Source organism: Myotis yumanensis, unplaced genomic scaffold, assembly GCF_028538775.1.
Source record: "Myotis yumanensis isolate MYYU_CA2020_CCGP unplaced genomic scaffold, mMyoYum1.0.hap1 SCAF_3, whole genome shotgun sequence".
Taxonomy (NCBI): domain Eukaryota; kingdom Metazoa; phylum Chordata; class Mammalia; order Chiroptera; family Vespertilionidae; genus Myotis; species Myotis yumanensis.
The window spans coordinates 156,016,128-156,039,546 of record NW_027223754.1 but is presented as its reverse complement, the minus strand read 5'-3'; the positions used below and the strand labels follow the sequence as shown (position 1 = coordinate 156,039,546).

The window sequence follows — 23,419 nt, the reverse complement described above, 5'->3', positions numbered from 1 at the left end:
CGCCCCCTGTGGGAGTGCACTGACCACCAGGGGGCAGCTTCTGTGTTGAGCATCTGCCCCCTGGGGGTCAGTGCACATCATAGTGACTTGTCGTTCGCTGTTGGGCCAAAACCGGTTCTCTGACATCCCCCAAGGGGTCCTGGATTGTGAGAGGGCGCAAGCCAGGCCGAGGGACCCCACCAGCGCATGATCGGGACTGAGGAGGAATGCGGGAAATTGACCAGCTGGGGAGGGACTGCAGGAGGTCTCCAGGGCATGGCCGGACCCCAGCAGCAAGCTAACCTACTTACCAGAGCGTCTGCCCCCTGGTGGTCAGTGCACGTCATAGCAACTGGTCCACTGCCTGTCCCCTGTTGGTCAGTGCACATCATAGCGAGCAGTTGAGTAGCCTTAGAATATCATTAACATATTACGCTTTGATTGGTTGAACGGACGACCAGATGACCAGACACTTAGCATATTATAGGCTTTTATTATATAGGATACTTGCTTCACTGACCTATTTAAAACATATTGAGTACTTTACATGTTCAAAGCACTGCTCTATATTCAGGTGGTTGGGAAAGTAAATATAAAGAAAACCTGAGTCTTACTGGTGTGGCTCGCTTGAGCGTCCTCCCATGCACGGAGAGGCTGCCAGTTCCTTTCCTGGTCAGGGCACATACCCGGGTTGTGGGCTCGATCCCCAGTAGTAGGCATGCAGGAGGCAGCCAATCAGTGTTTCTCTTCCTCTCCCTCTCCCTTCCTCTCTCTCTGAAATCAGTAAAGAAAACCTGGCCGATGGCCATAGGAAGCTAAATTAGTATTGTGTATTTGTGTGCATGTTTGTGTTGGGGAGTGGGGATGGGTGAGTTAAATAAGTAAATAGATGACTTGTGTAATAAGGACCATGAGGGGAAGAAAGAAGTCTGAGAAGGAAGGGGCCACATTTTGATGGGAAGATGTCAACTAGAAGGTATCTTTGCATCTGGACCTTAAAGGGAGGTGAGATGCGTGAGTGACACCAGCAGAGGAAAGACTGGGGCCTGCGCACAGAGGCCAGGAAAGAGGGTCAGATTAATTTAACTCCATTGTCGGCTATGTATGTGAATAGGAATAGAACAGGTTAAACCTAAATGCTAGAATGTGGTATTATTTCACTTTTAGGCACATTTAACATGCGTGTGATTTTAAATTTGTAACTTTAAGTGGAAAGGGTAGGAGTCAAACATTTTCAACCCCGCTTTTCTTTAGATTTTCTAAACTAGCCTGGGTTTCCCAACCTCAGCCTTATTGATATCTTGAACTGGATAATTTCTTTTGTGGGGATGTTTAGCTGCATCCCTGACCGCTAACCAGGATCAGGACTAGAGTGAGGCCAGGGAGGCAGCTAGGGCACAGTATTTTAAGGAGGCACTCATTTTCAGGGTCATGGAAATTTTAATCTTGCATTGGCATTATCCCAAGGGTGAGTAAATGCCTTCTTAAATTATGAGCCCTAAGCCCTACCTTGATTAACCAGAGTCTAGGCACAGCCTATATTCACCAAAAGTTAGTAGCATCTTCCCAATTGTGACAACAAATGTATCTCTAAACAAATCCAAGTATCCCCTGAGGAACAACCTCCCCCCCCCCCCCCCAATGCCCCTATAAGAACCACTACAGTGTAACTAGAATAACTCGGCATATTTATTTCTGAGGAGCAGCCCTCACTGTAATGTTTCTTTTTTACCCAGGTAGCCACTAAATATAGGTATACTTTGGGACCTATTTTGCGCTCACTCAAGGTAATAACTAAATACAACTATATTTTAGGCAACGTGTGAGCGGCTGAGACATACTTGGGGAGTAAGAGTTTGAAGAGAGATCTGTGGAAAGAAACTGTTGTGATTAATGGGCTGATGGTCATTGAAAAGAGACAAGGGTTTGTATGAGAGTTCCCTAAAGGTGAGGAATCCATTCTGCTGGCAATAATATACCTGACTTCTAGGTCTTGCTTGGTGGCATTGAAGAATAATAATTCTGCTGTCAATCTTGGGATGGATATGACAAGATTTCAAAATGCATTTTCTTGGTCCTTGTATAAATGCTACAAAACACTACAATGGTCTTGCACTTGATTTGCCTTTTACAAAATTAGACAGTCTTCTTGGTTAGTACTTCATTGTACTATTCATATTTGCTGTTATCAGTTCTACCCCTACCCTACTCTCGTCTATTTTCTTGGGCTTTGGGGAAGCCGTGGCACTTGGGGAACTACAATTTGTACAGTGTGACTGCCACGAAGACTACAGATACATCAGACCTTAGTGGACTACTGATGATATCAGTTAGTAGGAGATGAGAAAGCCTACATCATCATATTGTAGATGTCCATTCTCATGGTAAGAGTTAAATAAGAATGATATGGTTACTTAATATTTAGCAATAGAGTTTAATCTCTAAAATTACAGGTGTCTCATATTCAGCACTCCCCCCTGCCGCCCCCCCCCCCCCCCCCGACCGCCCCCCGGCACTTAATACAAAGGCTGGTACATGGTGGTAATAATAACAAATGAAACAGTTAAGTTTCATAGCTCACTAACTTCTGGCAGGGAGTGTCTTATGTGTTTTATTTGCATTTATTGCTCAGTAACCCTTGGTGGTGGTTGATATTATTACCCTTATTTTATGCATATGCAAACTGTATTTAGCGAGGTTCATTAACTTGCTCACAGTCACATGGTTAGGGTCACTTGATTCCAGATCTGCCAACTCTGAAGTCTGTGTTCTCCAGGGCTGGCTGTGAATGGCCTTGTTGATTGCGCAGGGCACAACTGCAGCTGGTCTCATACACATGCGTGCTCTGAGCTTATACTGGTAGGTACACAATAAATATTAAGTAAATTCCAATGCTTTTAAGTGTTATTTACTTAAAATTTTTTTGAATGTAATACAGTGAGTAACGGAAATGTGGGCATCTCTCTCTCTCTCTCTCTCTCTCTCTCTCTCTCTCTCTCTCTCTCTCTCTTCTGCAAGGACATGTCTAGATGTAAATTCCATGGCAAAAAGGATGGCTTTCAACTAAAAGGTGTTCCTTGCCTCTTGTGATTTTACATATTCTACTGCTGAGACACTTAGGAAATTGAAACTACCCTTTAGAACTACTCCTTCAGCTAGTGTTAATGAAAATTGTATAATGCCACCAGAGTTCTTTTTCTGAGGCCTGGGGCTAAAATATTCTCTCACCATTATTTATTATTGTCGCGGAGCCATTAGCTTTTGGCATTAGAAGCTATACTTATACGAAAGGTGTTGTAGCTGGATGTATGTGCTCCAAATTCTCATTACATGCTGCTGACCTCTCCTTATAAATCTCAGCTCAGAGTTATCAGCTTTCTACTTGTTGGCCTTAATTGGAAAGTTCTCTGCAATATCCAGATACAAAATATACTATCGGAGCTTGAATTTCTGCCCCTTATTAACATTGCCTTTGTAACTTATTTCCTCAATTCTCTTTCCATTGGAATCCGGCTGAAACAAATTCCTCAGTTTTATATACAAAGTGAGCTTATGGTAGAACACATTACAAAACATGCAATGCAATAAATAAGAGCCCGGTTTAACAATGCTTTTATCATTAGAAAATATTAAATGTCCTTTACTTTACAAATTAATTACTTGCACATCATTTTTTCACTTAATAATCTAGAAATAAATGCGCGTGTTTTTTAGCAGTTCGAACCTCATTTTACAGTTTGAAAATCCAAGTGTTAAGTATACACTAGTAAATTCCATGAAGGGTTTGCAAGGAGTTGTGTTTCAATTTCCTGAAACCCACCTACACTTCAGATGGATTCTAATTTGCCAAGACTCTTGTGTAGCCCAAAGGTGGCAGAGGGAATATTTGTGGACTGATTCATCTGTCCATCAGAAAAATATTTGCCTGAGAAAATCCTTCAGATTTTCCATACGTTTAAGCTTGTGGATTTTCCACTGTCTATCACCATACTTCCCATTTAAGAGGTAGAAAGTCTCTATACTGTACTTTGAAACTCCTTACCACTCAAATATTTTTATTCTAGGTTATTTGCATATATTAATAATGACATACTAGAAATCAGTATTACTCAGTAAAATTCATCTTAGGTTAACAGAAGTATTTTTATTTTCAGTACATATTAAATATAGTTACTTCACAAACGTCAATTAAATAGCTCTTTCTTTGAAGTAATTCTGTAGGGTAAGCTGAATGTGAGTTTTGTTTCCCTTGGGTTTATTTATTTATTTCTATTAAAAATTGATTAAACGGCCTCCAAATAAATGAAGCTTAGTGATCATGAGCTAATGATGTAGGTTTAAATTAACATCTGTATAAGAATTATGATATTCACAAGAAAGTAAACACAAGCACTTCTTTTTCTCCTCAGATGAACTTACTTTTTGCCAGCATTAGTAATGTCAAGAAACAATCAAAGAGAAAACATTTAATCTAGAAAATTTTCACCATTGAAATTTGAGATTAAATTATCCTCTTTTTTTCTAGTATAGAACAAAAGTTTTTTCAGGCCTTTTCTGATTAAGTTACTCTACAGAATATTCAGGCTGTGTTTCTCTTTATTTGGTGACAAAAATATGTGTGCCAGAGTAATTTATTATTGGATATTGTTACTATATAAATATAGGGGTGGTAAGCAAATTCAGCTGAGAGACATGTGAAAAGGTAAAATGAGCATTATGAATTTGAAGAGTTTATTTGAGCAAAAATCTATTTGAATTGGGCCATGCAAAACTAGAAGTGGGTAGGAGTGCTCCAGGACTGGTGCTAGGGTAAAATCTTATAGAGAAAAGACAAGCCAAGTAAAGAAATTATTGAATGGCTGTAGCTTAAAGCCTAATTGACTGTTTGTGACCGGCTGTCCTTAGCTTGTTGATATAGTAACCTTGAGGCATTTACAGGTTCAGATTTTGCTTTGCTTAGGTAGGTCGTGGTGGCATTAGATCCTCATTGGTCTAATGGCCTCCGTGTTTGGTGAATTTACCAGGTAGTATGTACATTGGATGATGATTATGCATTTGATTATATAAACTTAAGATCAGAGATTTCAGCTTTCATGCATCGCCAGACACATTGTGTTAATCAATGTTACTCTCCCAGCATATAGACTTGACATGCTATTTTTCAGATAGTATGTAGACGAAGAGAAACTAATTCCCAATTCTGAATAACTTGGAAAATTTTGTTCCTATTTCCAATGTGGGTGTGTACCAGTAAGTACCATGGACTTTTTTGCTCATTTCTTTATGGGAAATGGAGACCACAATGATTAAACACGGCCAGCTTCCACCTTTTGAGTATTGAAGTCACACCACTCAGTTGTAAATCTAGCCTTTCCTGGTATGGTAGAGGGTTATTTTTATTTCAGCCTTAGATTGCCCTTAATAAAATTGCTCCTGCCTGGCTCTTTCTGTGTGCACATTGGAAGACCTAGAAAGAAATGTGTCACAAATAGTTAAATTTTTTACTAAAAAGTACATGAATTTAGGATACCACAAATTGATAATCTCAAATCTGTAGTATCTTGCACACATGCCTAGGGCTCAAAGGACACTAACAGAATGCACCTTGGGACATGCGGGGGGTGGGAATTGAATTCTCCCCCCACCCCCCGCAACTATTTTGAATATAATAATAATCTGATATTTTATGGTGACTAGCTATTTCACCTCTTTACCTCCTTGTGGCCTCTCTGCTCTTTTATAATTCTCTTTTTGTTTTCTCTTCCTCTTTTGTTCTTAACAGTTCCCTATAAATAAAAGCTGCTGTCATGGTCATTGCCTTTTTTTTTTTTTACTGTGCCATTATTTTCTCATCTTGTGTTCCTTATTTTATATGAACTACATTCTAGACAGAGGAAGAATTTTAAAAATAAAGTTTTTAACAATACTGTCTTTTCTGTTGTATTCCAATGGCTTAGTCATGTTGTTTCAGGAAAAAATATAATTAATAATGCTATGTGTCATGCAAATGTTAAGCTATCCAAAGGTAGTACAGTATATTATTTTATTCTTTTAGTAAAATAGGAGATATTCCTATTTTAGAAATTAAGGAACTTTGATTTTCAAAGGTTAACTTAATTTTCCAAGGTTCACAAAGCTTATTAGTGGTTGACCTAAGAAGAGACAGATCCTGACTCTTAGTTATTAAATATGCTACAAGTAATTATTAGATATCTTAGATTTAAACATTTCCTAAAGATATTCTCCAGCCCATTAAGTATAAAAACTAAAACCTCTTCCATGATAATCTTCCAGAAAAAAGTTTTACATTTTTCTTAAAAAGTGTACTGGGATCTCTGATAGCTTTGTTTGGTTATAATTAACATAGGAAACATAATATTTAGTATTTAATGAATATCAAATTATAGGACCAATATTGGTATTTTCATGTGCCCTGATGAGTTATTACATATTCCTGTACCTTTTCTATTAATACCCGAGGCACATTATACCTTGGTTATTGGACATGACCTGAATTAGAATAGTTGATTCTTATTTTAGCATCAAATATGGACTTAATAGCTTGCAAGTCTATCCAGTTTTTATCATCAGGAACTATCAACTCAGTAATACATACATGAACAAACTTTATAACCCTGTGGGCTCTCGGGCTTTGACCTTGAAGCCTTACAAAAATACATTGATTTTATTTTCTAAAGATTCTTAGCAATTCCAAGACTTGATTCGGGAGTTGAACGCTAATTTTTCAAAATGCTCTCATAATTGCTACCATCCTTCTTTGGTTTTATTGTGCTCTATTCTGGGAATTAGTCATTAGTTGCTCTGCCAATTTTTGTTTAGTACAGAGCAGTGCATTGTTTTGCTCCTGTCTCATTCCTCCTCTTATTGTTGCTGGTGGAAGGGGGTTCTTGCGCTGTCACGAGGAAAGCATTTTGGAGGACCTACAAGAGAGGATGAGGTCTGGCGGCAAAATTCATTCAGGAAGCAAAATTAAAGAAGTTCCCCAATGTCCTATATCCGTCCCTCTCACCGTGGAAAATTCAGAGCCAGAAAGAGTCAATGTCCAGAGATTCGGTGCAGTGTTAAAACTGAGTTCAGTGGAGCATCTGGCTGACTTAGCTTGTGTTCCTGCTGCAATCCGTTGCTTTGCCGCTGTACCTAGGCTCCTGCTGGAGCCTGGGTGTGGGGTCTGCAGGGCCAGTGGCCATGCAGCTGCTAGCATGTGGCTATGGAGAGAGAACATGAGTGGACAGGGCAAGTTCAGGTCTCAAGCCAGGGACAGAGAGCTTCTTTGTCCACTTGGAATTATGTATTCTCTGGCTTGGGAGGAACCAGGAGCTCTTTCAAAACAGCCAATCAGCTTCCCAAACTGTTGCGGGCTTCTGATGGGGTCCATCCCTAGCCAATGATCTTTTTCCCAGGTTAGACTGACAGGCCTCTAAGGTCCAGCACCTCCCCCTGCACCATTTTGACTTTATTGCTCATGTTCTTACCTCTCCCTCTGCTTTCCCCTCGCTCCCTACACAATCTGGTACCAGTTGGGGGGAGGGGAGGGTGTTAATCCCCTTGGAGGGGCTATGCTGAGGTTTCTTGGGGTGTGAAGTTGTAGCTTCCTGGTGAAGCAAACCGGCCTCTGTTTCCCAGCTGAGTATGCTTAACAATGTCTGACTCTTCCTTTGCTTCCTTTCCCATCAATAATTAGCTAAGGAAGGGAACAGGTTAATGTTCTCACAGATATTACTGTGTATAAGCAAGAAAACAAACATAAAACTACAACACAAAACTCTTGTGATAGTGAGGTGATTGAAACCGTTCTGTGTAACCAAAATGATGTAGCGAAGAGCAATATTGCCAATAAAAAATGACAGTCATTTTCACTGCATCATCATGGGTTTACAATTACATTCCTACTTGAAGCAACTTTAACCGATGTTGACCTATTTCTCAGCCTTCTGCCTCGTTTAAATGTTTGTAAGGAAACTCGGGAATGTTGTTAGAAACAAAAAAGACGAGGAAATTTGTGATTTACTCTTTGTATTGCATAATTGATTTTTGAGGGAAGTTTCATGATTTCAACTTACATATTTTCTCTAAATGTTGGTGAATGTGCCTTTTTGTCATTTGAAATGAAATCTTATGTTAACTTGAACTCCATACTCTGACAGAAAAAAAAAATATTTTAGAATTTTACTTTTCCAAACATGTGATTGTTATTTTTGTTTTGTGAAATTAAGTGACTGAAATTCTGAAGAAAAAAGTAGTGCTTTTCCTAAAATACACTTGAATTCTATCTATCCAAATAACAGGAGGATTCATACCACCCATGCCAACTGTTTGTAATGTGTAGGATTTTTTTTCAATGATTTTATTTTTCCTTTCTACCGTTTGATTGACAGGCATAATGAAAGTCATTGGCAGCCCCTATCAGAAACAAGTGCTGCCATGTATTAACAACTGAAAATACCTTTCATCTTGGTGGCCTAATAAAGAGACTGATGTTCTAAATGTCTTTTCCAAAAATGTAAAGAGAATATTTTGGTGCTTAAGCAAAGTTCCCTCAGGAACTTGTAAAATAATATACAGGCATTTTGAGAGGAACTGCATGTATGAAAAATGACTTATATGAATAATTTGAGATGGCTAAAAGATTTCTAATTGAACAAAATATTGAATACAACATTTTTATAGAATTTAGTGCTTCCATGGACATTTTAGAGAGAGTGGAAGGGAAAGGAAGAGAGAGAGTAACATTGATGAGAGAGAGAAACATCGATCAGTTGCCTCCTGCTCACCCCATATGGGGAGTCTGGGGCCGGGCCTGTAACCTGGGCATGCGCCCTGACCCAGAATCGAACCAGAAGCCTCTCAGTGCATGGAACTATGCTCAACCAACTGAGCCACACCAGCGGGGCAAAGTGAATCTTGTATTAACTCTTTTAACTTGAACTTTTTTGTCTATAAATTGGAGATATGATAGCTGCCAGGATACCCTGTAGTGGGAACTATATGACAGCACATACATAGTCCTTACCTAGGAAGTCTCTATCCTGCCCCCTCAGAGGCCTTCCTTAAACACATTAGTTTAAGGAGCCATTTACCCCTCCCTTTATTCCTATGCTTATTTTTCAAATATGTTTTTATTGATTTCAGAGAAGAAGGGAGAGGGAGAGAGATAGAAGCATCAATGATGAGAGAGAATCATTCATCAGCTGCCTCCTACACACCCCAAACTAGGGATCGAGCCCACAACCGGACATGTGTCCTGACCAGAAATCAAACTGAGAACTCCTGGTTCATAGATCGATGCTCGACCACTGAGCCATGTTGGCTGGACTGCTTCTTTTTTAATTTACTTCATACAAATCAATTCTTTTAATTTGTATTTTAATTTAATTTGTATCTCCTGCCAGCGTGGAGATGTTGTGTATTAATTTGCTGCCAAATGCTCCTGAGTCTAGTCTTATACATAGTATTAATTAATTCATACATTCATTCAAAAGTAGTTTTTAGAACTTACTTTGCTTGAGATGTTGAAAGTGTGATGAACAAAAATGAAGTTCCTGTCCTCATGGAACACAAAACTAGTTTTTGCATTAATAATTGAATATTTTTTGATGGGTCCAAATTTATTCTAAAATTGTGCAATAGTTTCTAGGGCTATTAATATATATGTACCAGAATAGAAATAGAGTTAATCTTTGTTGTTGTTATGTTTTTTTAAAATATCTTTTTATTAACTTTTTTAGAGAGAGAGAGAAAGAGAGAGGGTTAGAGAGATAGAAACATTGATGAAAGAGAAATGTCGATTGGCTGCCTCCTACATGTCCCCCACCGGGGATCGAGCCCACAACCCAGGCATGTGCCCTGATCGGGAATGGTACCTGCAGCCTCTTGCTTCCTGGGTCGATGCTCAACTGCTGGGCTGTTATGTTGTTTTTTAAAAATGTTGTCTTTATGACTTTTTTACTTTTAAACATTCAAGGGAGTCATTTTAGCATGGACAATTCTGATTTGGGGAGAGACACTGAAGTTATCAGGTATCACTGGTTCTTTTTCTGTTTCTGAAAAGAGGGAGTCAGTTCTCATGCTTTTCTACAACCTAGGGCTTAATGAACCATTATTGATTGTGCTTCCAATATGTGTCAGCTGTGGTCTCTCCTTGATGTAATGAACAAGGCAGTTTTGAGGTTGTCTTTGGTGAGAAGAGGCACAGTAAAGTTGATACTCCACCATTTTGAAATATCAATACTGGATCCATATGACCTGAAACACTGAATGAAATCTAGCAAAGCAGATGTTTCCTAATATTGTTTTTAATGGTGTTAGAGAAAAGCATGTGAATTTACAGATTAAAAAAAAAATTGTATTGTCAATTCACTTTAATTTAAACACAATCTTAAATAAAACCTTCCCTACACATTTGTATGCTGCAGACACACTTTGTGAATTGATGTAATGAGTTTCAAAAATAAATTTTCACCAGTGGGAAATGGGGTAGAGGGAGGTAGAAGAAGGTAAGTGGGGGATAAATGGTGATGGAGGGAGACTTGACTTGGGATGGCAAGCACAGTACAATATACAGATGACATATTGTAGAATTGTACACCTGAAACCTACAAATGTCACTCCAATAAATCCAATTAAAATAAATAAGTAAGTAAATAGACTTGCTGTCTGTATGCATGCACGAGCATTGGTTTCTGTGTTTCATATTGACCCTCAGACCTGGAATGCCCTTCCCGTCCTTTTCATCAATTGATTCCTCCTGATCTTTAAGAAGCATTGCTTTTTCTAAAATTCTGTCGCTGTCCTTTGCTTACCCCAGGCTGCTTAGGTACTCTTTCTCAGTGTGTTCAAAAAGCCACACACTTAATTATTTTACTGACTTTACTACATTTTTCAAAATTATTTATTTCTAGGTTTGTGTTCCCTAATTAGATTATGAGCTCTTTGATACTAGAGACCTCATTGTGATCATCTTTTTTTTAAAAAAAAATATTCTTTTGCACCTCCTTTATGAACTCACCTATTTTTTTTAATGTTTTTATTGATTTTTACACAGAGAGAAACAGCGAGGGATATAGAGATAGAAACAACAATGAGAGAGGAACATCATCGATTGGCTGCTCCTGCATGGCCCCTACTGGGGATCAAGTCCACAACCTGGGCATGTGCCTTGACTGGGAACTGACCCAGCAACCTTTTGGTTCCTGGGTTGACTCTCAACTGCTGAGCCACACCAGCCGGGCTGTGACCAGCTTTGTAACTCTATAACCTAACACAGTATCTGGTCATAGATTGTCTTTGTTCAGGCGGCTGTAACAAAATACTACAGCCTGGGAAGCTTATAAACAACAGAAATTTGTTTTTCACAGTTCTGGAGGCTGGGGATCTGAGAAGAATGCCAGCATAGTCAGATGAGGGTCTTCTTTTAAGTCACAGATTTCTCGTGTGTCCTCATGTGGTGGGATAGGCAAGGTAGCTTTTTGGAACCTGTTTTATAAGCCACCAAGCCCATTCCTAAGCACCACGCCCTACTTCCTAATGCCATCATCTGAGACATTAGGTGTTCAACATATGAATTTGGGGAACACAAACATTCAAATCAGAACATAAATGGTGCTCAGTGAATAATGGATGAATGAATGATGTGGATTGAAATTGGACCTGATTCTTCGAAAGTACAATCCAGAAGGGAGACACATTTCAGAGACAACTACTCTTTCCATTTGATAGTGGTTGAAGTTATGGAATAGAAGGGTGAAAATGAAATGAAAGTTCATTGAGGAAGAGCATACAATGTAGGCCAGAGAATTGCACTAACCATGAATTAAGATTGTGGTTATGGAGACCAATTGAGACAGATTCAAGAAGAATTTGAAAATCGTGTACAGAGTAAAGTGATGAAAGTAATTAAAAGTAATTTGTTTAAACAGCTTACAATATTTGGGAAGACAGGCACAAAGCTGTTAGAAAATTCATTTTAATGCCATAAATTATTGATGAGTTATTACTGTCCACATATGCTCAAAATAGATATTTTGTCAATTTTTAAAAACTGGGATAATTTGAATTAGTATAATACACTTAAAAGCTATATAAAATATTGATACGTGAAGTTACCTACCACACTAAGGCCTTACTTCATGCTTTGGACTGAGCTGCATACTTTTGTATGCACTATCTTCAATAATTACCTCTGTTTACATTTTACAGACGAGAAAACAGTGTTAGAGAGTTTAATTCACCTTAAATACCAGATCTGGCATTCAATTTATTTCTTTTGATTTGCAAATCAATGCTTTGTTATTCTACACTATACTCTGTCTCAATGAGTTTCTGAAATATGTGTACTTTTTCAGCATGAATGTAAAGTGACAAGCATAAATGTATATAAATTTAGTTGTAGCTCACATGGTCATCCATTCCTTCATGTGTCAAACATCTGTTGGCCTTCTAAGCTCTGTGCTAGGTATTGCATATACAACCATGCCCTTGTGAAGTTTATAGACAGGCATTAGAAATATAAGGAACTGTATAATAACAATTTTCATAAATGCTATGAAGGAAAATATAGTGCCTTTTATTAAGTACATTACCGAGCAGGGTCTATGTGTACTTTCTTTCCTGTGGGCAAGTGTGATTAGATTTGTAATATAGCTAACTGTAACCCAAGAAGATGCTTAAAATAGCTTTAGATAAGTGGGACCACATCAGTGTAATTAAGCTGAACCTTTTGAAAACATTGGTCTTCCAGCAGCCTTTCCACAAAACAGAAGCAATTTTGGTGAACTGAAGAAAATTGTGGCCAAATTTTCGGCTTTTTATTTTAGCTTTGGAAGCTGACTTTGAGACTATCTCAGCAATGATGTACATCCATTAAAAAAATGCAATAAATATCCATAGAGATGATGATGACACAGCCCTTTAGAGAGCAGTCTCTCTCCTCTTGCAACTCTGAGCATGTGGGTGATTTTGTACTGGAAATATTGAGTATTTGATAAGTTTGAATATTTCGGTAATATTTAGCATAAAATATAAATAGCAGCCAAACAGGAGAATGTATGTCATTTAGAATGTAATAAAGCTGGATGATCAAAAAAAAAACAACCAAAAAAATCTTAAAAAACAAACAAACACGAAAAAACAAAGCAAAACGATGCAAAACTTTACCAGATGTTAATTACAATCTAGGTTCTGGCTTTATTGTAGTTCAAAGGTTATAAAATCCTAAACTTCAGTTTCAGAAGTTACCCCGGGCTTGTATTATAATGATATTATAAGTAACTGGTACAAAAGGAATTCGTGAAAATTGCAGAAAAAAAATAATCTCTGTTTACTCTAGTTTGATTTTCCTGCCAGCAAATGTGTGTTAAAACTTGACTCATTTCCCCCCTCTCCCCTTTCAAAATTTCTTCTAAAACAGATGGAAAACTGGTGATTTCCTGACAGGTGGGGATTTTTTTGTAATTATCTGAAAATCTGAAAGGCTTAAGATTCTATTTCTTTGCTTTCAGGGAGCAGTTGAAATGCTTTTCAATAAACATAAATGTATATGAAAGATAGAAGTTAGTCAAGAAATCTGATATCATAATTGAGTCTCATCATCTATCAACTTGATATTATGAGGCTTCCCTTTTATCTAATGCCTTTCCTGAACGTCCTCACTGCATCAATACTTCTTTTTTTTTTTTTTAATATACTTTATTGATTTTTTACAGAGAGGAAGGGAGAGGGATAGAGAGTTAGAATCATCAATGAGAGAAACACCGATCAGCTGCCTCCTGCACACCCCCTACTGGGGATGTCCCCGCAACCAAGGTACATGTCCTTGACTGGAATCGAACCTGGGACCCTTTAGTCCACAGGCTGACGCTCTATCCACTGAGCCAAACCGGTCAGGGCTGCATCAATACTTCTTATCATCCTCGCCCTTACGTCTTCCTTGTGTATACTCTCACAAAGGAGGAACTCTTAAGATTAAGGAGGAACTCCTGAGGAATAAATAGGAGCTTGTCTAATAGAAAAATGTGAAGAGGATTTCTTGATAGGCATGGATATCTAGTAAAGCAGTAAAGACATGAAGGTATGAAATAACATGGAATGAGCTGGAAACCAATGAATTCAGTGTTGTTAGACTATATGTTGCAAGGGAAGAACTGACATTAGAGGAAAATGAAAGGGAAAGGGTCTGATGGCAAAAACACAAATGTCAAGGAGAAATTATCACAAAGGGGTGAGGGTCTATTTGGTGACTAGGAAGTTTATCTCCACTACTAGGGGAGGAGAAATTGAATGAAGGATTAATAGAGATATAGAAATGTGTACAGGTAATAAGACATTGGGAGACTTCATGTCTGTTCTGATGGCTTTTCTTTTCTCTGTGAACAAGAGGTCAGGTTAACTACAGGTAATGGATGGGGGTTGTTAGGAAACTTGAGGAGAGGGGAACATGGTTAGAATTGTAATGGAAAGGACAGGAAGATACCAAGAGGTGAGAAAAGCTTCCTGGAGAGGCATTGAAGGTCATGCTGAAATTGAAATCTGTGAATGTGCAATGGCATCAATCTGTGCAGGTAATCCATTTTTTTTCTGGTTCTACTTAGTACTATAATTGTAAGGTCCATTCTGAGTTTGGAGGTTTCAGGCTCCTTTTTGCAGGAAGATAAAGGTGTAACTTGAGAATGTTAGTTATTATAGGTGATATTAATGTTTACTAAGTACTTAGAATGTGTTAGGAACTTAGTATAGTAGGTACATTGTCACATTTATCCCCTTCTTTCTTATGAGGTATATGCATTATTCTTAATTTTAAAAATTGGGCTCGCAACCCTGACCAGTGTGGCTCAGTTGGTTGAGCATCGTCCCATGCACCAAAAAGTCCTTGGGTTCGATTTCCAGTCAGAACACATGCCTGGGTTGTAGGCTCAGTCCCCACTAGAGGGGTTGCAGGAGGCAGCTGATCAAGGTTTCTCTCTCGCATTGATGTTTCTCCCTCCTTCTCTCTTCTTCTTCTTCTTCTTCTTCTTCTTCTTCTTCTTCTTCTTCTCTCTCTCTCTCTCTCTCTCTCTCTCTCAAATCAATACAAACATATTTTAAAAAATTGAGGATCCAGTTAAGTAATTTTTTCAAGGTATTTTACCAAGAAGTACATGGAAGAACTGGAATTTGAATAAAGATCCAATGTTGCAGCTGAGCAGAGAAAAATTGAGGTTAGAAAAGGGCTAAAAGTTTGGGAGAAGATGTTAGTGTCAAGGAAATGAAAGGTTTCGAGGAAACTCCAGAATAGGATGGATAGAATAATAGTTTTAAGGTTGCAAAAAAGATAGAAAACTAATTGGGAAATAGAATATCAACGTTTAAGAGTTCAATGATGGAGCCTTTCAGAATGGCCGTGAGGTTCAAGAAACGAGTTATTGAAACGAGAGTGGATTGGAGATCATGGATTCTCTGGCTAGCTTATTCATTGTAATGCATGGGTATTGATTATAAATGTTGATTATGGTTGGACTTTAGAGTGAAGAGAAATGGATTTTGAAGAAAAGACCTGAAAGGTGGTGAGTCTCAGTATTCAGGTGATATAGCTTGGTGAAATGAACTTAAAAAAATATTCTTCTGCCCTCCCCCCCCCCCCCCATGAGTTGAAATAGTAATAATACAAAAGCCACAGATTGGAAATGGACTATGCTGAGCCTCTGTTCTGGCTACGAAGGTATGGAATTTGCATTCACTCAAGAGGATTTTATTTAAGTCAGATCCTCAAAGAAGAAAGAATGCAGAGACAAAATAATTTTCAGGTTAGGAATAAGGAAGTTCTTTATTTAAAAAAAAGAAAAAAAGGCAGGGAGGGGGGTGGCTCCAAAGGATACAATGGAAAATGTTAGGAAGGACATCAACAGTGATGTGGTAGTGTGGAAAACATGATCTGAATGGGGAAAAAACACATACTATGAGGATGATATTGAGAAAGATTGGTGATTAGAGGAAACAGTTTATTTAGGGCTTGACAGCAATAGAATCAAGAGGCATCAGTGGAATTTGTTGGCTTCAGATTTGTAGATGGAGCTTTGATTTATAGGTGTTTTGCTGTTTTGATTCCAAATAATGACATGACCTGACTCAGCCACATTAATGTTTGAGCTAAGTGGGGCTTGCACTTTCCAAAGCTCTGTAGGTATTGGGCTGATACACATACTTGGTCATTCAATGTAAGATGTGCATAAAATTAATGAGATTTATACCTCTGGTTTTGTGCCCTTGCTTGATAATATTTTCTTTAAAAATTCTAAACTTGATATTAGTACATATTGACAGACATGTTTTTCTAATGTTTCTCTTATTCAAAACATTGCACTGTAATGATTTAATATTTAGTATTCAGGATTTATATATCATCATCTTTTGATTACTAGGACAGATTCCTGCTAATGATATTTAAAAGCAACAAAAATCTTACCTGAGCACTTTGATTACTGTAACACAAATTAAGAAATTTAAATTAGGTCTGTAGATTTACCTGTCCCACAATGTGTGAAAAGGAATGGTGGCTTATATGAAAAGAAAATAAAGGGACTTATATGAAAATACAATATTTTGCAAGTGCTTTTTAAAAAAATATATTTTTATTGATTTTAGAGAGGAAAGGAAAGGGATAGAGATAGAAACATCAATGATAAGAGAGAATCATTGGTTGGCTGCCTCCTGCAAGCCTCTTGCAGGAGGGGATCAAGCCCACAACCCAGGCATGTGCCCTTGACCAGAATCGAACTCAGGACCCTTCAGTCCTCTGGACACTCTATCCACTGAGCCAAACCAGCTAGAGCTGCAAGTACACTTCCTTATAAAAGTCATCAAAGTTTAGCGATAGAAGTGTTTTAATACATCAGATAGTCCAACCACCCATTAGTTGCTAATGCATGCTTTCAGGGTCTTTTCATGAACAAGATGTCTTCTAATTGAATTGTCATTGTGGAAAGGGTCAGCAAAATCGAGGTTGAAATATTGTCTCCTCAAAATTCTGTAACCCTGAGAACTTGGTTTCTCCAAGCTAAGAGTTTCCTGTTCTGTAAAATGGAGATGTTAGTATTATCAAAGGGTAATTGGGAAGATTGGAGCAGACTATTTAAGCTGTAGATATCTCTATCAGAGGTTCTATTTACATGGAACAAAAATCTCTCTCTGTGTAGTTTTCTAACCCATTTGCTGCATGAAACTACATTAGGAAGCTGAAAATAATCTAAAAACTAACTTTCCCACTGAGTTCAATTTGTGATGTTTATACAACAACCTGGGCTTTGACAACTCGATAATAACAATAGTTTATTTTCCCAAAGATAACTAATGAATATCCCGGACATGCCAGGCAAGGCTATGCAGGAGTCCCATCAAAATCAGTCATCAGAGGAGTTCCACCTATCTTAGGAATCTCCTGCTTTAGTGTCCCTGTTTGCTTAGATGTAGCCTGGGTGCAGCCCCTGGGAAGTGTGGACTCTGTAAATCCAGCAATGGGCTTCGGAGCTCAGCAGCTTGGGCGCTTGGTCAATTACACTTCCTCTAGTCAGAGATCTTCAAGGCACATTCTTAAGAGCACCACACCCTATTTGTCCACTCGAATCATATGTAAAAATAGTATTGCTAAAGGCTCTGGTGTACAATTTGCTTCATCGAATAAAACATAAATGTCAATTTGGCTGCAGGGGAGATGGTAGCTAACAGAAGCTGCTGCCTTTTGGCTCGATTCACATTTCCCCATATGAGTCCCCCTCACAGATACCCCTACCTGCATCATAGAGCTAGATAAATCATTTATGGGGACACATCACCAAGACAAGCTCACTAAGATATGCTTTCAAAATGTGTTTTGGTTTTGTCCCTCCTCATGGTTAATTTTCAATGTGGTGCTCAGGAAATTATATTTGTTTTTAATACCAGTTGATTTTCTCTCATTGTGACTCCCTCATTTAGAAGGGCAGACAATTTGTATTTCCATAACAAAGATATGTAAGTAAGATTAGTGCATTCAATATTTTTGCTAAAGTTCTGCAATCGAAACTATTTGACTTAGTGTTTTTTCAATTTATTTTCATTTTAAGATGGTGTAAGTCCTTTCCTTATATTCCACTCATAATTTTATTGCACTTGTTTAGAAATTTTAGGTTATAGTACTTATTAAGGAGTGTAGTAGAATTCCTTCAAGTTGGTCATGAAAAGGGCTATATACGGAAGTTGTAAATAAATAGCTTTAGAGACTGTGTCTCCTGTGACTTTCAAAGACCACCTTTGGTGGTTGTGTAAACTTAAAACAATGGATTTGTTTTTGGATATCTAAGAGTGTGAGTTGGTGTGGGGCTCTTGCCTGTCATTTAACAGCAAAAGAAATTCTTCTGCTTGCCATAATGCTCTCACATGCTTCAACCTTGGGTCGGTCAGCCACTGATCAGCTGATGTGATTTTACATGTTTGCCTTGGTTATTTATAATTCACTTTAAGTTCTCTTGTAGGGTTTGCCATTTGTTTCCAAAACAAACATGTCTTCTGTGTTTGTGGGGAAAGAAAAGAAGGTGATTTAAAGGAAAATACCAGATGGGTTCTCAGTTATTTTTTTGACATAATTGCTAATGCTAACTGCTATCATAAACTATGGAATTAAGAATTAGGTGTTAATGAATATTTCATTCAAGAAACTTTTTCTTAAGCCCTAATGAACACTAAATATTTAAAAACATGGTTGGATGATGCTGTTAAGTTAAAGAGAAATTTTTTTTTTCTCCTAAGAGAGTAGGATTATCTGCTGTTTTCTCCTGAAAATTTGAGTGTGGATTTACATAGTGTTAAATGTTCCTTTTAACTTTACTTTGGTCTCTAAAAACAGTTCCTTAACTTAGGAGGATTTTTTTTTTCTACTTTGTCAAATATGTCAATAAAATTACCTATTTAGCTGTTATATAAATTTTTATTTTTATTAGTCTATAGGTAATAACCAGCCATGCATAAATATGAATAATAGAGGGGTGGGCAAAAGTAAGTTTACAGTCATTCATATGGGAAGAGAAATGCAGGTTATGATTATTACAATAGCTTTATTAACTCAAAAGAATGTTACAACTGTAACTTACCCTGTATATTTCTTCCTCTACATCATACATATTTAGCTCCTTTAATAAACACCTTTGTAAAAACATGTTTTATTTATTTCTTAATTTAAACTTGTTCATGTTAGAAAAGATCATGAACCCTGACTATTGCATTTTAGTTACAACTACAGTTCCCAAGTTAATAATTATGAGATGACTATGTACCAGACATAGAACTTTATATACCACAGAGTATTAAAAAAGCAATATTGAAATAGCTGCTGGTTCTTTTTAAAAAGTATGGCCATTTAAATTACAAAATTAAAAATATCATATTGGACATCAACTCAGGTTTCTGGATGCTGGGAGATGCCTGTATTTTTGCTTCCTCTTTGTATTGATTTTCCATAACGGAATTTCTCTTAGCTTTTGGGCTTTTCTAGAGATATAACCAAAGCTTTTAGTATTGGGTTTATATTAAGGGAATTATAAAGCAAGTTGTTGTTTTTTCAATAATTAAAAGTCTTTGTAAAACATATATATGGTTTAGAAATTATTCAAAAGGGTCATATATACTAACTTTTGCAGAAGGTTACTCAGAAGTTAAAAAGGCATGCCAAAATAAATAAAAAACATTTTATTTCTTTTTAACTACCTTTCATTAAAAATATTTATTTAGTAGATATGATTATGTAACTGTAAAATTAGTACTTATTTTTTACATATCAGTCCATAAATACATGCTTTTTCCCCAGCAAAATATATATATAATATATATATGTGTGTATATATATATATATATATATTTATATAAATACTAGTATAAGGAACAGTTCCCCCACCCACCCCCAGTAACATGTTTCTTGGTGTTTGAATTTTTCAGAGAATAGGGAATTTCAGAATTTTTACATACATTTTAGCAAACAAGTTTTGATCTATTGGCTTCTTGGTGCAGTAATGCAATGGCAATCCCCTCTGGTTCCACAGGCCCATACTACTACAAGGAAGTGTGAACACTACTTTCTTAGGAGGTGAGGCCAGCCCCAACAGGAACTTCTCTTACATCCCTCTGGTCTACAATAATTCATAAATATCTCGATTTTTTTTTCCCTCAAGTGAATCATTAGATGTTAAAAATGGAACAACAGAGTCACAAAGGGTCACATGCTTTTCAGCAGAAAGCGTTCTCCCTCACTAGGCGACTACCACAGTGCGGACCTGACTGCCCGAAATTATGCTCAGGCGGTTAGTCAATATTGTCTGCATCTGGTTATGGAAAAGGCTTTCTTTAAAAAAAAAAAAAAAATCCAAAGTGCATAGTGAGAATAAATCAAAGCTTTTTTTTTTTCCAGCATCAGTTTCATCTAAGCATCTTTTGAAGCGAGGACTGCTGAGATGCCTGGCCTTTGTCCTCCCTACCCTCCAAAACTAAAAAAAATTAAATTAAATAAGAATAATAAAAATGTCAAGCAATTTAGACATTCATCAGCCTGGTAAACAAATTCTGCCAGCAAACAGAAGTCCTACTGTTGTAAAGAAAATTGATAAGACAAAAAGTACATATTGTTAACGTTAAAAAAACATTCAAACCTGTAAAGAAGTTTTGTTAGTTTATTTGAGCCAAATTGTCGACAATTGCCAGGAAGCAATATCTCAACGGATTAGGTCAGTGCTCTGGAGAATGGAGAGTTACATCTGTATTTATGCATTGCAATCAAAGGAGGGACATAGATGGGTTACATGAAATCCATTGGTGATAGACTGGAGAGGCAGGAGAAAGCAAAGCAGGGAAACCTCTGGGATTGGATAAAAAGTAAAATGATAGACACATACTTAGGTGGGTGAAGGAACAATTAACATGATAATGAAGGGATTTGTAGTATCTGTCCTGGCGCTGTGCCCCAAGGGGTCCGGAAAAAGGATAGTTACAAGTTACCTAGACATTCCAAGGGTATGTTATCACAGATGCAAAAAGACAGATAGGCTCAGTTAAGGTAAAAGGTTGACCATGTCAGTGAAGATACCAGCCTAGGATGTAACTACCCACCATAACTGCTTTTAGATAAAGTTTAATTTCAGACCATCCTTTGTGGTTACTTTAGGTCTCTGAGTTTGCAAGACCTCCATGCAGGCCTTCCCTGAGCTTGTCAGGTTAGCATTTGCCCCCTTTCGTCCACAATATGATGACCCAACTGCTCTGTTGTTGGGTAATTTATAAGGTTGATCTCCTACTTCATTGATGTAAAATTCTATTGGAAATATTAAGGCAGCCATTTAGAAAAGGATCATTCCAGTGAATGCTATCCATCGAGCATATTTTGTAGCTTCTCTTCACCAGTGGGAAGCCACCAGCAAACAGTGTGGTGATAAAAAACAGTGCGGTGACCCACTCCTGGGGAAGCTGAGGTGGGATGCATGTATGGTCTAGTCCAGTGATGGCGAACCTATGACACACGTGTCAGAGGTGACACGCTAACTCATTTTTTTGGTTGATTTTTCTTTGTTAAATGGCATTTAAGTATATAAAATAAATATCAAAAATGTAAGTCTTTGTTTTACTATGGTTGCAAATATCAAAAAATTTCTATATGTGACACGGCACCAGAGTTAAGTTAGGGTTTTTCAAAATGCTGACATGCCGAGCTCCAAAGGTTCGCCATCACTGGTAGTTCATGGACTGTTTGACCCTGTCGCACCAAGGCCCACAGTGAGTGCTCCCTTGGACTCCCCGGTGTTGATCCAGTTGGGGTTGGTGATGCTGACGTTGGTGAAAATTTCAGCAGCAAGAAAGAGACATCCTGATATGATGGTTGGTTTATCCATCTCCTTGCCTTACTCCCCGAAACCCCCCATTCCCAGGCAGGCCATGGCCTCCCGCTCCATGAGTGCCCACAGGGGCCGAAGTCCCACGCCACTCGCACCCTTCGCCCTCCCCTGAACCAGCCCAAACACAAGCTTTGTAAAAAATATATCTTTTTATCGATTTCAGAGAGAGAGGAAAGGAGAGGGAGAGATAGAAACATCAATGATGAGAGAGAATCATGGATTGGCTGCCTCCTGCACACCCCCTACTGGGAATCAAGCTGGCAACCCAGGCATGTGCCCTAACAGGGAATTGAACCGTGACCTCCTAGTTCATAGGTTGATGCTCAACCACTGAGCAATACCCGCGGGGCAAGAGACAGATTCCTTTTAGGGTCTTTTTTTGTTTTTGTTTAAGAAAAGGTACACATGAAAGGAAATGAGGAAACTTTTGTTGCCCTATTTTTGCACAGCAAAATACTGTAAATTAAAATTGCATAAAAATGATTGTAAATGAAAATTAAGTCTGATATTCTAATATTCTAGAGTAAAATCAGGGAATTTCTAAACTCACATTTTTAAAAACATATAATTTTATTGAGTTCAGAGAGGAAGGGAGAGAGAGAGAGATAGAAGCATCAATGATGAACAAGAATCATCAATCGGCTGCCTTTTGCACACCCCCCACTGGGGATTGAACCCACAACTTGGACATGTGCCCTGACTGGGAATCCAACCATGACCTCTTGGTTCATAGGGCGACACTCAACCACTGAGCCATGCCAGCCAGGAAAAACTCACATTTAAAAAATAAGTTTATAGTTAAGATAAAAAGGAAAGAAAAAAAAAACTTTTTTATCTCATCATTCTCAAATATTAGTAACATTTTATCTCACATTAGATAAACTATGAAGGTTGTTTCTTAGGCATGGGGTAAAGAATGTGATTACACAGGCAAATGTGGATTGTAGCAAATAATACCAATATATCGTCCTCTCTGTAAATGAAATGAGTTCAGAATTGTATATTTCAGTGGTAGTCACTAAAGAAAGAAATAAAGTTAATTATAGTAAGATGTTATATCCTTAGACATGTTAACCTAACTACTAGTATATAAAATTAGGTTGTATACATAATACCAGTAATTTTAAAAAATATTATTTTAAAATTGGTTCTAAATTCTAATTATTACTATAAGGAAGTTCTTGGCATGTGGATTGGCATGTTTTCATGTGCTATTTACTAAATGAGACAGTTCTGTGCACATCGTCTTCTTAGTACAGTCTTGGAGTTTACACAGTAAGCAGATTGACTGCCAGTCCAAGTTCCATTCATTGGAGACTACAATGTTAAGGTTCTCTGGTCAAATCAGGTAACATTACAAGTGCCATTTAAATGACATTGCACCCTTAATAAGTACTATAACCTAAAATTTCTAAACAAGTGCAATACAATTATGAGTGGAATCTAAAGAAATGACCTTGCAATTATCTTTGATCATATGTATGGGACCAGGGTAATCACCAGGGACTTGATAAATGAAGGAGAAGTGAGAGCATGAAAAG

The 23,419-nt window shown here is 37.6% G+C and overlaps 1 protein-coding gene and 1 pseudogene across 3 annotated transcripts in view; one reads left to right on the top strand and one right to left on the bottom strand.

Moving 5' to 3' along the window:
* The window catches only part of SLC16A7 (solute carrier family 16 member 7), a 377,073-nt gene that overhangs the window by 245,971 nt on the left and 107,683 nt on the right, over window positions 1-23,419 (top strand). Inside the window, exon 1 of one of the 3 annotated variants that reach the window (XM_070409838.1) lies at window positions 2,750-2,838. The exons of the other annotated variants lie outside the window; for them this stretch is intronic. The gene's annotated coding sequence lies outside the window, so the exon portion shown is untranslated. Of the gene's footprint in view, window positions 1-2,749; window positions 2,839-23,419 lie in introns of those variants that run through there. 3 annotated transcript variants of the gene reach the window in all.
* LOC139005410 (uncharacterized protein C16orf52 homolog B-like) lies at window positions 20,538-21,875 on the bottom strand (annotated as a pseudogene).